This window comes from Martes martes (assembly GCF_963455335.1).
Source record: "Martes martes genome assembly, chromosome: 3".
In the NCBI taxonomy this organism is placed as follows: domain Eukaryota; kingdom Metazoa; phylum Chordata; class Mammalia; order Carnivora; family Mustelidae; genus Martes; species Martes martes.
In genome coordinates, this window is record NC_137890.1 from 168,436,546 (window position 1) to 168,453,722 (window position 17,177).

Consider the following 17,177-nt stretch of genomic DNA (forward strand, 5'->3'; position numbering starts at 1 on the left):
TTCACCTTTGCCCCAGAACTGGGGCCAGGGAGGGCTGGGCAGGGAGCTGGGCTGGGTAGTTGTCAGGCTCAGAGACACATACATTCAGCGGGGCACGTCTCTCCCATCTCTGTCCCTGCCAGCACCATCACCCTCACACACCGAGGCCACCTACAAGGCTGGTAGGTTCTGAGATGCTGGCATCTGGGACCCTGGGAACCCAGACTCTCCACCTGGGAAGGGGTGAAGTCATCTTGTCCTGAAGGCTGGGATAGGGAGGGCACAATTAGGCTCTGTCTCTACCCTGCCCACACAGGGTCCTAGGAAGGTGCCCCCTTCCCTGAATCCTCAAGGATCTCACTATCACCAAAACCAGGAAGGTGGGGTGGGGAGGTCCGAAGGTTTGACCATTGCTGGCCCCAGATGCCCCCAGATCTTTCCTGAGGCCGTTTGTCCCTTCTCTGGCCTTCCCTGTCACTTTACTCTTTGGAGAACTGAAGCCTGGGGAAGGGTTTGGCTGAATTAGTGAAGTCAGAGTGTTCGAACTGGAAGATATCCTGAGGACCTTTGGATTCAAACTCATCAGACAGCAGGGGAACTGAGGCTCTGAGATGCAGGTTGCTGGCCCAGGACCTCCCACAAATGCGGCCCAGATGGGGAAGAGAAGGGCCTTTCCGCCCCTGGAGGATGAGTGGTGGGGAGCTTGGCTCTGGAACGAGCTTGTCCAAGGCTGAGTTTCCACTCAGCACCGTCCTGTGTGGTCTTGGACAAGTCACCTAACCACTCCAAGATCGCTTTCTTCAGCTGGAATGAGGGAGATTCGAAGATGAAGTGAGAGAGAATATTCTTTAAGAGTCCAGCATGCAACAGGTGTTCAGCAAATGACTTTTCCCTTCCTCACTCTTATTTATATGGTGCTTCAGACTTTCAGATCACGTTTCCGCTGATATTTGCGCATATAGAAAAGCTGAAAAAATTATACGGTAAACTCTCTAGATTCTGTGATGAATTCTTTGGCGTATTTGCTTTATCCCATTTCTGTTTCTCTCTCTATCCATCAGTCCATGTTATTGTTTGATGCGTTTCAAAGAGAGCTGAAGCATGTGTCTCATTGACTAGAGTTCACATCACTTTTCTAAAAAATATTTTTTTTATTTGAGAGAGATAGCAACGGAGATAGAAGGAGAGAGAGAGAGAGAGAGAGAGAGAGAGAGCGAGCGCGCGCGAGCGCTCTAGAGAACTAGCTGGGTGGAGAAAGAGAGTTTGGGGCTTGATCCCAAGACTCTGGGATCATGACCTGAGCCCAAGGCAGATGCTTAACTGACTGAGCCTCCCAGGTGCCCCAACTTCACATCACTTTTAAAAATACAGTCACAGGGGCGCCTGGGTGGCTCAGTGGGTTAAAGCCTCTGCCTTCGGCTCAGGTCCTGATCCCAGGGTTCTGGGATCGAGCCCTGCATGGTGCTTTCTGCTCAGCAGGGGAGGCTGCTTCCCCTCCTTCTCTCTCTGCCTGCCTCTCTGCCTACTTGTAATTTCTGTCTGTCAAATAAATAAATAAAAATCTTAAAAAAAATAAAAATACAGTCACAAAAGCTTGGGATTGGCAGAGAGCAGGGTACACTACAGAAACTGGGAGTTGCTCTTCTTGTGATTATCATTGTCATTACCATCTGACCAAATATCCTTTTCCAGCTGGCAGCCCTTTGGCCATTTCTCTGCAGCTGTGTTTCTTCCCTGGTGTCCTGGACCTCTTGGCCACCTGTCCCCTTTCCCCACCTGTGTCCCCAGGCCCTTTGATGCTTCCCTACAGGTCCGGGGGAAACTGCTGGGCTGGTGGCTGAAGGAGGGGAGGCCGAACTTCTGGGCCCCAGGGCCCCAGTCATATGCCTGCCGCCCAGCCGAGGAACTGGGAGCCGGGAGCCTAGAGCAGGGAGCAGGGAGCCAAGCGCTTCAGGGGTTAAAGGAGGCGGCGGCGGGCAGGCTGCTGGCCGGCTCCGGGAAGGAGGGGAAGGAGGCGGTGCGCTTGCCCGCCCGCCGCGCCGGGGGAGGGAGCCAGGCCAGCAGCGCCCAGGCTCAGTTGCTCCCAGCAGTGGCCCTGGGACCAGCTCCGCTCCCTGCCGGCTCCTGCCTAAACACAAGGCTCACTCACGCCCTCCTCTCGGCAACCAGCTTCTGGCCGGCCACAGCTGCTGCCCCGTCATTGCCCACTGCTCTGTCCCGTGAGCCCAGACACCCACCCCACCCGGTGGCCTTTCTGTTGGAAAGGTGAGTGTGGCGTGTGTGAGTGTGTGTGTGTGTGTGTGTGTGTGTGTGTATGTGTATGTGTGTATGTGCGTGTGCGCTAACCTGTCCTACTGATGCTGTCAGGACCACCGATCCTATAAATTAGGGGAGGGGGAGGTCAGCCCACCAGGTCACATACCCTGGGGCTGGTCTAGACCTTGGAGGCCAACCTGTCAGTTCCCTGCCTGCGGGGTCTGGTTCTGGCAAGGATGTCTGGGGTGGGGTTGTCCCTGCTCTGAGCCTGTCAGCAGGAGTTTGGTTTGCTGGGGAAGTTGTGGTTGTCAGGGGCTGCTTGAGACTGAGGTCAGCAGGCAAAAGAGGGGGAGGCTGGGAGTATTAGTCTCTTCCCCTACCCACTGGTCATCCTGGGGCTGCCTCAGAGAGCACCATGAGAGACACGAGCCTGGGCATTTTTTCCCTGCCTCCCACTGGAGCTGCTGCTGGGCCCCGTTCTCCTCCTTGGGGCTCTCCTTGCTCCCACCTCTCATCTCCCAGAGGGCTGGCCACAGCTGCACGGGAGGGTCAGGCAGGCCTGGAAGGGTTTCCCCGCTGCACTGCCCTCGGCTTGGGTCCCTGGGCACGCGGGCCCAGCCTGGCATGCGTGCCTGCTGCCGCCCTCCCCCAGCCAGGAGCTCTTATCCCCTCCTCACTCCTCCGGGCAGAAATGGCTAATCCAGGTAGTTAATGAACACATGCAGCTGCCTTCTGCCCCCCTTTCCTCTGCTCCCACCCCCCCATCTCCTCCTCTGGCCCTCTGGTGCCCCGCCTGCCACCCCTTCCCAAGCGGGAGAGGCTCTGCCAAGCTAACCTCAGTGTCTGGCACCCCCCCCCCAATTCAGGACCAGATGTTCTTAGGCTGAGGCCACTGTCGTAGAAGAGAAAGTCGGGGGGTGGGGGGCTAGGTGTGATCAGGAGAAGCCTGCTGCGCGTGGGATGGGGTTAGCGGACAGGATGGGAGCTGGGTAGGGGAGGGCAAGACAAGCCACTATGGTATGAGGCTCAGAGGAGGACCTGGAAACCAGGGGTTTCTCTTCTGGAAGTTGCAGAACTTCTTCCATGTGGCAGAGGCAAAGCAGGGGGGTCAGGAGGGCGTGGGGAGCGCTCTCTTTCCTTGAGTCTCTGCTGGGCCCCTTCCTGAAGCTGCCGGGTGGGGTGGGGACCATTGTGGCTCCGACTTGGCCTTAAGTTGCTTCTAGTCCTGCCAGCTGGCCGCTGCTCCTGGCTTCCCCACCCTCACTCTCCCCCAGGATCTCAGAGCTTGCTACAGCTGAGCGCCCCCCTGTCTGACCCCTGGCCCAGGGCTGTGGTGGGGAGCTGGGGGGGAGAGCTCTCCATGGAACAGTGCTGGGATCACAGGGTGGGGAAGGTCTCCGCCAGTCTACAGGACCCCTCCACCCTCCGAGCTGGGAACCAGGTCTTTGATCCAGAGCTGAGAATTATCCGGTGGTGGAGGAGGCAACGTGGGACCCCCTGCTTCCAGACACCTGCCTCTCCTTCCCTATCGCTCTCTCAGGGCTCTCCATACTTCACGTTCCTCAGAGCCCCGGCTTAGAGTTTCTGACTGGGCGGCTGCCTCCAGGGTCGCAAACACCCTGGAGCTGGTGGCTGGGTGGGTGGGGGGTGCTGGCTGCGGCGTGGGTGAGTTCAGAGCCGACCTTGCTGTTGGGTGACCGTCTTCTCACCTCTGACGGGCTATAGCAGAAGACCTGGAGTTTGGGACTTCTCGGTGACATGTTTGTACTGAGGTAGGAACAGGAAGCGAAAAGGGAGAATGGATTTTTGTTGGGTGAGGGAAGCTTGGCTCAGGTTTAACAGAGGGGTTCTTAACTAGCCTGGCTGCTCAGCCCAGGAGAATGGGCTCCTTGTAAGGTAGTGAGCTTCCCGTCCGGGGCGGGTAGTTCAGACAGAGGCTGGAAAACAGCATGGAAGGATTCCTGAGCTGGGATGCGGTTAGGAGAGATGACCCTGATGGTCTCTTGGGATGCTGAGGTCCTGGGATTCTTGGAGTCAGGAATTCTCTGACAGCCAGAATGGGGGAGCAGGAAGGCGGTAGCCTCCAGCCTGGGGCGTGGGCACTGACTCCTCCTCCCTGCCAGTGTTTGGGGAACAGAGAGCCTGGCGCTCTCCACTCGCACCCACTGCACACTCTCCTACCAGGTCTGCCCCAGCTGCTTCCTGCAAAGATTCTGAGTTTCTTCCGATTCTTCCTGTCTCCCTCTGAGCCTTGCCCTGCTGGTTAACCCGACGAGGGCCAGCACAGATCTGTGGGCTGTGTGACGTGGTACGGAATGGAGGGGGCAACCTTGCCCCCTGCCTGCCTTTAGTTAGATCCCGGGCTCCCTGCTAAGGGGGCTAACTGGTGGCCTGTGCGGGAGGATTAGGGGCCGGGGTGTGCTTGAAGTTTGACAGCTCAAGCCCCTGCCATTTTGTTGTCTCCTACCATAGTCCCACTACCCCCCACCATGGAAAGGGGCCTCCCCAGGCTGCCTGGAGGTAGTAGGCAGAGGAACAGTGTCAAGTTCTGAGATGCAGAAAGTCCCAGGGCTGGCCCTTGCTTGAGCCTCAGTTTCCAAATTTGTGACCTAACACAGGGTTGTCCGGGCAGCTTGAAGTGGTATGTGTGAGTCGAGGCGGGGTTGCAAGGGAGGAGTGTGGGAGGAGTGGGTTCCCTTGCTCCCTCCCTGTCACCTCTCCAGACCCATTTCCCTGTGGGGTGGGCACCAGGCAGTGGGAGGAAAGGCAGGGTGGGGTTGAGGTTAGAGGTTTCTGAACACCACACCCTGGGAGGCTGGGGCTTTTCATGATGTCAAAGGTGGGCTTCTAGGCTGGGCTCAGGACCCGCCTGGGCTCCGTCCTTTCTGTCCCAGCCTACATCTCCCTGCGGCCCCTGGGACTCCTTTTCTCCTTGGTGGGGAGAGTGAAGGAGTAGGGTCTGAGTTGCCCTGGTTATCCCCCTGCCTCCTGTGAGCCCTGGCTTCATCTGAGGATGAAGTCCTTTTCAGTGTCGAACTGGAGTCCTGTGTCTCCGGTCGGGACTAGATGAGGCTGCTTCATAAGGGCACTCTCTCCTCTGGTCCGACAGGGACCCTAGAGGAGCGGGAAGGTGAGATGCTGAGTGTGCCCTTGAGTCTGGACGAGTCAGGGTTAGAGCTGGCATGGACGGCAAAGGCTCTCAGCAGTGGGCCGTTCTGGCTTCTTGGCTTATTTCTGGGGCCACGAGTCTCTGCCCAGAAAGGGGAACTGAGGGATATATATTGGAGGGGAGCAGAGGAAAGCCCTCTCAGTTACTGGACTCTGAAAACAGCCAGTGGGCATGATGCCGGGGGAGGGAGGGAGAGGTTTTGGGAGACTGGAGGGACCATTGTCCCCAGAGCTGTATTCCCATGGCCCTGCTCTTAGCTTTCAAAGCCATTAGGCACGCAGAGGTGTGGGCACCAGCGAGCTGGAACGAGAGTAGCCAGGCGGCTGGGCTGCCAGCCTTGCGGGCTGTGCCCACCTCCCTGGGTGCTCTATTCCATTATGCAAGGTCACACCTGGCCCTCCTCTCCTTCCTGTGCTGAGATTGCCTCCAGCACTTTCCCAAGACGGGAGGTGGCAGGAGGCACGGCTGGGTCCCTTGCTTGCCTCCACTCAGGTTGGTGACCTTGGCCATCTTCCTACTTGTTCACGCCTTGGTTTCCCTCAGAGAGATGGTCGGTCTCTGCAGAGTTGGAGCTTGGTGGGGTGGGGTGGTGGGGGGCTGGGGGGCCCGAGCCAGTCCCTGGTGCTGCCTCCTCCAGGGCTAGTCTGGGCTCTGTAGTCCCTGCCTTTTTAGGGCTGGAGGCTTGTAGCTCAGGCCTGAGTGTTCTGGGAAGCAGGAGGGAGCGGGCTGGGAGGGCGTGGTCCCAGTGAGTCAATGAGCAAGGTGGGGTGACAGACCGGAGTTCTGTCCTGCCACCATGGTGAAGGGGAGTCCCAGTTTGAGGTCTAGTTTCCCCAGAAACCTTCCTAGGCCTTCTCCAACAGAGAATATAGGACCCCTCAGTTTTCCTTGCAAACTTGCTGAGATCTTCTAGCTGGATTCCAAGCTCCTTGAGGGCAGGCCCATGCCTTTTGCCTCCCTGGTGGTCCACGCTATGCCTGTCCAAGGGTGCTCAGCGCTAAGTGACTGCCTGAGGAGGGGCGGAGGAGTGAGGGATTTAGACCGGGCCTGGAAACGGGGCTGTGTTGGCCAAGAGGTCTAGAGCGAGGCAGAAAACGTAACTCTGAAGGCCAGACTGCTGGGGCTTAACTCAGGCTGGCCCTGTATATTGGCTGTGTGGCTTTGGCAAGCAGCGGAACCTCTCTGAGCCTCGGTTTCCTCATCTGGAAAGCAGAGTAAGAATTGCATCTGTTTCTGGGCATGGTTGTGAGTATAGAATGAGTTAGTTTATTTGAAACACTTTGAGCAGCGCCTGGCACATAGTCAGGGATTGATGAATATTAGTAATTGTAGTTATTTTACGGGTCATAGTGGTGGTACTGGTGTTTCTCCCAGAGCCCAATTCTGGGTGGACTCCTTTCTCTCTCTTGTGGTGGTTGCATCCCTAAGACGGGAGGATTATGGGACCAGAGGGTAGAGGAGACAGTGGCATCATTTTCCCTCTAGGAGACCCAGCATCAGAGCCCAGAGAGGAGACTCCCCCCGCACCCCCACATCTGTCTCTCCCCCTCTGTGAGTGGGGAAAGGCAGGGAGCTAAGGGGACCTCCCAAGGCCTTGTCTGCCCAGGGGAGCCGATGCAGAGCTGTGTTTATGAAGGACTCTGAGAAAGCGGCCATCAGTGTAAACAAGATGCATTATTATAAACCCGTCCAGGCTCCCCTCCTTGGATCCCATCCCATTCCTTGAAGAGAGTCACTGAATCAGAGAGACTCCCACGCCTGGCAAAGACGTGGCTGGCCTAGCCTCCAGGCAGGCTACTCTTGACCCTGGGCTATACCCATGGGGGTGGCGTCTGTATTTTAAAGTGGGATCTCTAAATAGCTCTGGGTCTCTCTGAAGTCTAACCTGCATCCCTCTTGCTGCAACTTTAAGTTCAGTCCCTTGTTGGTGGGAGGTGGGGGAGAACCATGGCCAGCCCTTCCTGCATGCCGCAAGGCTCTGAGCGATGAACCCGTGGTAGGGGCGGGTCCTGGCCACACTCCCGCCTCATCCCAGACCTCTGTCCTTTCTCGGGTCCTTCACTTCTGGTGCCTCTGACGTCCCTCATTAGCAGGGGTCAGCCCCCAAGGCCTTTCCACCTAGCCCCTTGTTCCCACCCAGGGAGGCTGGGGTCGCTCCAGGTCGGGGGTGAGCTCTATTTCCGGACCCCTGACCCGCCCAGTTGCAGCTGCAGAAGGCATTAAGCTTTTTTTGGAGAAAGAATGGGTTTGGGTTGATGATGATGACAGCTGGGGAGGGTTTCTGAGCTCAGCCCGGCCCTTTCTGGCTTCCCCTCCCCAGCCCCTGCTCACCTCTGCTCCATTTCTAGGCCATTGCTCATCTAGAGGAGGGGCTCGCCTTTGGCTCTTGACCTTGACCAGACCTGAGCAATTCACTGGTCTACAACAACTTTTTCTGGGGAGCAGTCTTTGGGGTAGGCCCTGGGCTTGATGCTGGGGTGGGGGTTGAGGGGCGGACAGGGGCTCAAAGGGAGCATAAGAAAGGCCAGAGCATGGGGAGAGCAGTGCTCTTGCTGTGTTCCTACACTCTGGAACCAGAGTCCCTTCCCTTGCCGGGCCTGATGTCCTCACCTGTCAGCGAAAGGCTGGGGGGTGCAGGGGCTGGAAGAGTCTGTGATTCCATCTCCCTGACCGAATCTTCCCTGGTCCCAGGCTGCCAGAACTTCACCTTGGATTGACCTTGCTTCCCTCCTGCCCTGCCCCCACCTCTGGCAATTGCTGGCAGGAAGTCCTGCTGATTAGGGCCCTAATCACCAGCTGAGACTCCCAGAAACAGCCGAGCTGGTTGGGCAGAGAGGGGCAGGCAGCCGGTTGGGCACAGGGAGAAGCTCCCACCGAGGGGCACGAGCAGGGTGTTAGGTGGTGATGGGGGGCACTGCCTGTGACTGGGGGTGGGCTTCTTGGGTGGAGGCCGTGCCTGGGGACCCACAGTGGTGGCTGTGTGATGGTGGCTGAGTCTGGCCGGGTACACGAGGGCCTTGATTATTCACTTCCAAGACTTTTTGGGGCACCGACCCTTTGCCAGGTAAGGTGCCAGGGGTATGGGGCTGGAAAGACCGGGGGGACACCGTCTGGAAGGAGACGAAGGGGAGTAGATGGAAGGTTTCTACCAAGTGCAGAGGGAATGTCAAGAAGGAAGAAGTGTACACGAGCTGGTGGGGTTAACAGAGCTTTGGAGAAGAAGCACCCCTGGAGGTGGGTTTTGAAGGTTGAGGAGGAGTTCCACGGGGAGCAAAAGGGACAAAGACTTCTTCAGGCACAGGGGGACGGCATGCCCGAAGGCACAGTGGCACACATGTCACAATGGATGAAATAATAGCCCCAGCCCTGTGTTAGAGTCAGACAGAACGTGCTGTCCCTCCTGACTCCGCTGCTTGCTAGCTGGGTGGCCTTGGGCCGAACCTCATTGTCTGCATCTGTCAAATGGGGCCAACATCCAGCCTCATAGAGCTATGACCGGGAGGAAATGAGATCGTCTCTGTGAAGTGCCCCGCTCAGGGCCCACCGGAAGTGTGTGTGTGAGAAAGGCTGGCTTTGGGTGAGCCTGCCGGTGTTGCCTAGGGCCCAGCCATGGAGAGGTTTCTGGGTCAGGTGAATGAGGGAGCAGCAGAGGGCTTTCATGTGGGGAAAATGTGATGAGACTGTTATTTAGGATGATGATTTCAGCTGCTGTGAAGGCTGTAGTGGCCAGGGAGATCTGGGCACAGCCCATGAGCCAGAGCCCTTGGAGTCTGCTGTGTGAATTGCTCAGCCCCAAGGTGGGAAATCCTTTCCCATGTCGCTTCATCTCTCCCAGGTCCTTGCCACGGGCTGCCCTCCTCTCCTGGATCGGGAGGCTGAGGAGGCCCTGAGATCTCCTTCCTGGGAGATCGTCAGGCCAAAAGAGAACCATTGCTGGCAAGACTTCCCACACAAGACTGGCATGGATGGATCGCAGCGGGCAGGAGTAAGGGTAGACCGCGGGCAGCTCGAGTCTCTAAGGAATCGGGAGGCTCCTTTGGGGGGCGTCTTCCGCCATCTGCCTGGCGCACGGCGGACCCTCACTCTTGGTTGAACGAACGAATGAACAAACAGACAGGAGTGTCCCCAAGTCAGGGTAGAGGAGCCTGCCCGCTCGGAGGCCGAGGGTTCCTGGCCTGACCGTAAGTGGCCTAGTACGTGTCTGCACGGGGGCTGCCTGTCCAGAGCCTGAGGACTGCTGAGTGTCACTGAGGCCGGCGTGGCTGCAGGAGGTCTGTGGCAGTATGCGGATGAGGAAGCAGGGGTTTCGGGAGCTTGAACTTGGAGCGAGGTCCTCTTATGGGGCACGATGGGGCTGGAGGCCGGCGCGGGGTGGGGGGTGTCAAGATCAGATGCCATGGCCACGCCGTCTGGGTTTCGGTCTTGACCCCAACCCGTCGGTATTTCAGTTTACTCATCTGTCGAAAGTGGGAAATAAATAGAGCCATGGCCAGCACACAGGGCCATGCTCTGTGACCCTTGCTTACTCTTGCTACTATTGTTGTTTGTGGTGCAGAAGGAGGGAGGCAGGCAGGGGCCTCTCAGGGATGAGTGCCCCGAGTGGGTGGGAAAGCACAGGAGAGACGAGACTCCTTGGGAGGCTTTGAAGGCTCCTCATCCCTCGTGAGCTGCCTCCAACCCCACACATGGGGTTGTGTCTGATGTGGCCAGCTGGGCTGAGCCAGGCGTGGGAGCCGAGGCCTTGGCCAGCCTGGATTCCAGGCCGGAGCCCTGGGAGAGCAGGGGTGAGCTGGGGCAAGGGGCAGGGGGAGGAGAGGTGAGCAGAGAGGAGGCCAGGACTCTTCCAAGTCCCCAGCTGGGACCCCAGGAATTCCTCCCATTATGTCCTGCCAGAGGGCCTGGCCTTCTAGCTCCATGGCCTCCCGAAGGCCTGTGGTCCATCTCCCGTCTGCTGGGTAGACTGTTCCTGATGCTCCGTCACTGTTAGAAAGTGATCGCTCCCCACGAAGCACAGTGTTATGGCAGCTCCTTCCTTCTCCTTTCATCTGGGCTTCAGCTCTCCCAAATCCAGTGGTCCAGCTCTCCCAAGTCCAAATTCAGCTCCCCTAGGTGCAGCTGCTTTGCAACAGGAGGGTGTGAGGGTGGGCTGCAGGGGTAGGCTGCAGGGGCCAGCCCAACCGACTCCTTGAGGGCTGAAAGGACTTGCTGTGAGTGGTGACAGGGGGGCCAGACGGCCAGCTTCCAGTCCCTCTTTGGCACTGTGCGACCTTGGGCAAATCACGTCCCCTCTCTGGGATTCGGTTTCTTCACTTGTAAGATGAGAGGTTGGCCTTAGGAGGGCCCTCCGTTTCTCTAACCAGTGCTGGAATTCTGCAAGGCTGCGGATCTTTCTGGACAGAGAGGCTCTTGTTCTTGGAGCTGATGGAGTAGCCACCTAGCATGGATGTGGGGGTCCTGGAAGGTCTTCAGGCACCTGCTGGGAAGCCAGCTGAGATGCTGGGAAGGTCCCTTCCAACCCTGGGACTGGAAGGTTCTTTGCCCAGTGACCAGTCCTCTGGGCAGCTCTGTTTCCTGGAACAGGGCGGAGGGTAACAGCTGTCCGGGATGAGTGGGCCAGAGTCTGCGGGGCTCGGTCCCAGTGACTCAGGTGGGGCTGCGCTGACAGGATTGAGGCTAGCGGAGCAAGGGTGGGAATCAGCCCGATCTGCTGCCTCCCCTTGGCCACTCTCAGGGAGCAGAGTGGGAGTGAGTGATGTGCTGGGGGGCAGGGTGCCGAGAAGAGTGAGTAACCAGCAGTTGTGAGTAATGGCCCAGTGTCTGCGCTGGGCAGGTGGCTCCGAGGCTGCCCAGCTGTCTGGGGCTCCGGAAATGCTCCCTGGAGGCCCAGCCACTGAGTCACGACAGCCTGAGTGCCTCAGAAGCTGGGGGTCCGGGCCGGCATGCCCACCCACCTGCCCCCTTCGCCTCTCTGTGCCCCTCTGCCTTAGCCCTTCCTCCCTGCCATCCCGCCACGCCCTCCAGGCCGCACAGCTGCCTCATCTTGTCGGCGAAGCATGGGGGTGACTTGGTTTGCCCGCAGGGGTATAGATTTTGTGATCTGGCTGTCCCGGGTTTGAGTCCTGGCTCCATTGCTCATTGCTGTGTGACCTTGGGCAACTTAACTTCCTCTCCCTGAGCTTCTTGACCCACATGGAGAAGGGAGATTTGGCTGTTGTATGTACTGTTGAAAGGACTCGGTCTGTAGTACCCAGTACATTCAAGGGATTTGGCGAATTCGGTGGTACGTCAAGCCCTAAACTCTGTTTTGCTACTCCTCCCCACCTCCACCCCTAAAACTTCTGCTCCCATGCCTGTATTCCGTGTTGTCCAGGGTCGTGTTGTCCAGGGTCGTTGTTCTCCTATCAGCTCCGCCTCACGGCTGGTACACTAGCCCTCCTCTTTCTGACACCTCCTCCCCAGCTTCCATCAGTGTGCCTTGGCCCTCACCTGCTTTTCCAGAAGGATGGGCGGGATGCGAAGAGGGGGCAGAGAGTGAGGGGAATTTGCTGCTGGCCCTGCTAGGTGGATAGGCTGGCTCCTGGGTACACCTTGAGATCTGGGTGAGCATTCACACTTGACTCCCCGCCCCCCGCTGCCTCTGCTGGTTCCTGCTCTCCCCTCCTCCAGTCTGCACCCATGGATCATTCCCTGCCCTAGCTTCCTGAGATCAGCTGTGCTCCGGGACCATGTCCCCCGCGTCCCCCCTCCCCTGGGTGTGCTGGCGCAGCTTCTGGGCAGCAGTCAGTGCAGGCTCTGCTCAGGGTGGGGCTGGCAGCCCTGGGGAGTGACTTTGCATCTGGAGCTGGCAGGGGTCCTGTGGGCTGTGTCTGCACCGTGTGTGTGCCTTGGGGTGTGTGAACTGTGCGTCTGCACCTCAGCAGTGGCTCTGGGTCCCCTGGTCTGTGGCACATGTGAGCCCTCTCCCCGATCTGTTTAAAATCTGCCGATGCTTTCTGAGCCAGCTAGAGCTGGGTCTTCCGCTGCCCCTCCCTTCAGCAACCCCTTCCCTGCAGACCTGGTTTCAGAGGCGTGCGTCTCCGAGGTTTCCCCGGAGGACAAGGAAACATTGCGGGGAGGTGGATATGCGTCAGATGGAGCCGAACAATGCCGGTGACAGCCAGGCCTCCGCTGGCCTTCAGTGCTGGCTTGGCTTCAAGTCTCTGCTGCTGGCTAATTGGAAGAGAGAGGGGGGCTTCCTGTGCCTCACCGCAGATGGATTTAAAGGAGCAATATGGGGCCGGGCCGCCCTGCCCTTGGGACTCCGGCTTCCGGGGCTCCTGGTGCGGCCCATCAGAGCAGATGGGGTTCCAGAAAACCAGCCCCTGCCCTGGGCTAATTGTGTAGAACCGACCTGCTAACTCCTCCTGGAGCTGCCGTCTGGGGCCCAGGACTTTCCTGCATGAGTGCCTTTTCAGATCACTGAAGCTGAGGCCAGAGTCAAGGGCTCAGGGAAAGAGGAGGATTTTTGTTTGTTTGTTTGTTTTGATGGGAATCTTTTCCATTGTATTATAGGGTCCCAAGTTCTGACGTCTCAGTGGATGGGACCTTGTCAATCAGCTACCTCTTCTCACCTGTTATCGTTCCTCCGTTCTTCTTCCGTCAAGTGGGCTTGAGAACAGAGCCTACCTCCCAGGGCTGAAGTAATGTCTTTTTTCTTTTAACATTTTCTTTTTTAAGGATTTTTACTTGAGAGAGAAAGAGTGAACATGAGCAGGGGGAGAAGCAGAGGGAGAGAGTCTCCAGCAGACTTTGAGTGCAGAGCCTAGCACAGGGCTTGATCCCAGGACCCCGAGATCATGACCTGAGCCCAAACCAAGAGTCGGATGCCCAAATGACTGAGCCACCCAGGTGCTCCAGATATGAGGATTCGATGAGCTGAGATACATGCAGCCTTTAGCACGGGGCCCCCGTGCATGGCCCAGGCCGTGCAGCTTATGACCCTGGACAGGAAGACATGGGGGGCACCATGTTGGTGGCCGCCAAATGGAGGGGACTCCCGTGTACTAAACGTGGGCTGGGTTCTGGGAGTTTTTAATTGTGTCAATTCAGTCAACTTATTTAGTTGCACCCTACAACATAGATCTCCTTCTCTCCATTTTCCAGATGAGGAGACTGCCTCGGGGAGTAGCGGAAAGTGGTGGTCTGTGGCTATGTGGACTTGGAAGCCACGCCTGGCTCCCAGCCCATTGCTGCTTCGGTCCCAGCTCTTGCCCTTTGGTTGGAAATTCACAGCCTCTCGATGTGTTGAGGAATTTGGAAGGAGGGATCCACAGAAGGTGTTAGGTGTGATTTTTCAGAACAGAACCGCTCCCAGCTCCTGGTTTTGGCTTAGAGTCAAAGCTGTCTGCTGTCAGGCGATGGGACAGAATGACCTACAGGGGTCCAGGGGTCCACAGATGGGCTTTGAGAATATACAGCATTTTCTCCTGGTAGCATGGGCTTGGGTTTCCCTTTCACTTTGTTCTTTCTTTGGGTGTCCTTCAATTTTTAAAAAAGGAAGTAGGTAGATGCTGGGAGAGACTTCCTGATTGTCAGCAGCATAGGGCAGTTTGGGGAGCCTGGAGGACTCTTTTTTTTGTTTTGTTTTGTTTTTTTTTTACATTTTAGTATTGCTGAAATTAGCATGCATCTTGCAATTGAAATGCCCATTTTGGGTATCATTTTTCCCACTCAAAAGTTGTTACCCGGTGGGTGGTGCCCTCGGCAACCTGTAGCACCTTTAAGATTAGGAAACAGGGTGGAAAGCCCTGCCGTCTGCAGAGGTGGAAGGGAGAGAGAGGCGGGGAGGCCCTGGACCTGGCCCGCGAGCCGACTCTGGTCTGGTTTAAGAAGGCAGAGGGACCCTCTTGTGTTGGTGTGGGTTTGAGGGTGGCCCCCAGCCTCAGAATTCTCCATTTGGTGGCCCTGCTGAGCCCCAGCGTCTCCCCGCCCCAGCCCTTCCCTCAGCCTCCCTTGCCACGTTCCAGGGCTGCTGGTGTGCCTCGCCGCAGTTCTGAGACCTCTTGACTCCTTGGGCTTCCCCCTTGCTCTTAGCGCTTTTTCCCATGCGTCCTTCCTGCCTTACTCTTCTGGCACCGTTTCGGGTCAAAGACTTTGTCCCTTCAAGTTCTCCTCTAGGGACAGAAACCCTCAGTGGGGAGAGAGGGGGGTTGGGTGGGCAGTCTCCCTCTGGGCGTAATTTCTGGAAAAACAGATGGATTTGAATCCCAGTGAGATAATAGCCCTCTTCATACCTTCATTATAGCAGTTACTGGGTTCTTTTATAATTCCCTGTTTACATGTGGGCCCCAAGTTCCCCTCCCGGGCCAGGCCATTCTTATTCATCTCTGTCTCCCTTGCTGGGAACCTGGCACCGAGGGAGGGGACTAATTTAGTGCTGTTGGGTGAATGCAGGGTCTTGCTTCCCATGCCTGTCCCCCACTGCCCCCCCCAGCCCCCCAGTTCCACTGAAACCTTGACCACAGACCACAGCCCTTTCCTTGACCAGATTCTTCGAGGAACTTCCTAGAAGCTGTGTTTTCTGTGCTGCAGGCCCTGTCACACCACCCCCTGCTTCGGAACAAATGGCCCCTCTCCAGGCAGGGAAGAAGGGCTGGGGTTTTCCCCCAGGCTTTGGGTCTCAGGAGAAGGCGGTTCTGAAATCTCCATTTCCAACTGCATGTGGACACTTCCACTTGTATAGCACGGGCTCTGCTTACTCCGAGGCCTCCAGGCTGGCCCCTTGGTGGTGTCCGGCTTCCCCAGCTTCTTAGATCCCCCACTAGCCTCTCTTCTCTGCACCCGGCCCTGGCTCAGCGCTGGTCTCACTTCTGCAGCCGCTGACTATTTTGGACTGGATGTTTGGCCTCCAGCCCCGTGCCTCGCCTGCGCCCTCTCTTACTGGCTCTGGAGGCATTGGGCTAGTCCAGAGCCGCTGGCTACGGGTGTCAGTTCAGCCCTCCAGGGCTTGCACAATGCGCCCCCTTTGACCCTCTTCCTCCATTTTGCCCTGTGGGCCTTGGGCCTCGCTGATAGGTCTCCTCTCTGTTCTCCTGCCACCGATGTCTCCCCTGCCCCACCCGCCTCAGAGGCCTTGCCCTCCGGGAAAGCCTCGCCGGGCCTCTGAAGGGTCCGTGTGGCGTGGGGCTGAGCACAGCTGAGGCTTGCGGCCTTGGGCCAAGTGTGTGACCTCTCTGAGCCTCATCTGGGAAATGGGCTCAGAGTACAGTACATGGAACAGAATTGGACCTAAGAGGGGGTCCAGCTCTGGCTGGAGCAAGGGCTTTGAGGCAGAGAGGTGGGGAATGGGGCCTGAAAGAGGGAGACCCGGCCAGGTCCCGCAGGGCCGCAAGGACCATATTAGGGCATTTGGACTCCATCCCATGGAGCTGGGAAGGACTTGAGGCAGGGGAGTGACAGGACTAGATGTGCATTTTAGAAATAGTTCCCTGGCTGCTGAGAGGAGGATAGGTTAGAGGGGTAGGACCTGAGGCAGAGACCTGAGTTAGGAGGTTCTTGTAGGTTCCTGTAGTCATCTCAGTGTGGCGGGGCAGGGCAGCCCGAGAGGTATTTGGGCAGAAGAATTGTCCTCCCACCTGGGAGGGAGGGGAAGGAGGAGTCAAGGCAGGCGATCGGGTTTCTGGCTTCAGAACTTTGGGTGGCCAGCGGTGGGGGAGTGAGCTGGGGAGGAGTGTGGCCGATGCATTTGGTAGTGGCGGGGGTGGTAGGGCTGTGAGCCCAGGATGCTGACCAGCGTCAAGCCCAGGGCCCAGCTGTGCCTTCTTACCCCTGCTGGTGCTTTCCTGCGGCCCCACGTGACCCACCTCACCTGTGGGCCATTGCCCAGCCCCTCTGGGACCCCTGGCTTCCTCTCTTGTGCTCCCAGGGCCTGGCAAATTCGAGACGCCCAGTACAGGTTTGTCTGACCTCAATTTCTCTGTTTCTCCTGATCGTGGGGGTTTCATCAGAAGAAGGCTGTCCTGGTCGCAAGCTCAGGCCTCCTGGAGTCACTACAGTCAGGCCTCCCACAGTCACTCCTGTGAGTGTGGGGAAGTGTGGTCCCTGAGCCTGGGTCTCAGCTTGGGTTTAAGGGAGGCACAGCTTCCCCTTAACAGAGAAAATGCCCTGCCACCAGTTGGGCCTCCAGCCTGGGCCAACTCCCGCCATCCTTCGAGAGGGCTCTGCAGGGGACCAGAGCCTGTGTCCCACTAGGTCCACTGCACCCTCCTTTTCTGGGGGTGCTCCTCTTGGCCGGGCACAGGAGGGGCACCCCCGGCTCCCCGCCTTGTGGAGGGTTGGGCCGTGCAGGTTCGGCTGCTACGTGCGAGTGTGGCTGGAGTTTGGCTGCAGAGAAACGTCTCTCTCTGGAGGTCCCTTTCTTGAACGTGTTACCAGACCTAGAGGCTGGCAGTGGGCTGTGTGGCCAGTGCGTGGGGCCTGAGGAGAAGGTCCCGAGACGAGAGGGAGGACCAGGGAGAAGGGGCCGCTGCCGGAGCTTGGAGAACAGGTTGACTGGGTCAGTGCTTCAAGAGGCCTGTGGCCCAGGAGGGTTTACGCAGACGGTGTGGGCCGGAGTCCCGGGGGGCATTGCCCAGAGTTGCCTCTCTGGGACTCTTCTCTGTTTCTTGTTGGAGTTGGAGCCTGTGCTGGGTTTGGGGAAATACTGGCCCCTGGCTCTGGAGGGGACTCTCGGCTGGAACATGCCCTGCCCCCCTCAGCTCGAGGTGTCCCTAGGAACAGGCCCCTTCTTGCCTCC

The 17,177-nt window shown here is 58.0% G+C and overlaps 1 protein-coding gene across 1 annotated transcript in view; it reads left to right on the top strand.

The window, feature by feature from the left end:
• The first annotated feature begins 2,218 nt into the window (after nt 1-2,218).
• TNS1 (tensin 1) overlaps nt 2,219-17,177 on the top strand; it is a 133,766-nt gene continuing 118,807 nt past the window's right edge. Inside the window, exon 1 of the mRNA XM_080798523.1 lies at nt 2,219-2,244. The gene's annotated coding sequence lies outside the window, so the exon portion shown is untranslated. The remainder of the gene's footprint in view (nt 2,245-17,177) is intronic.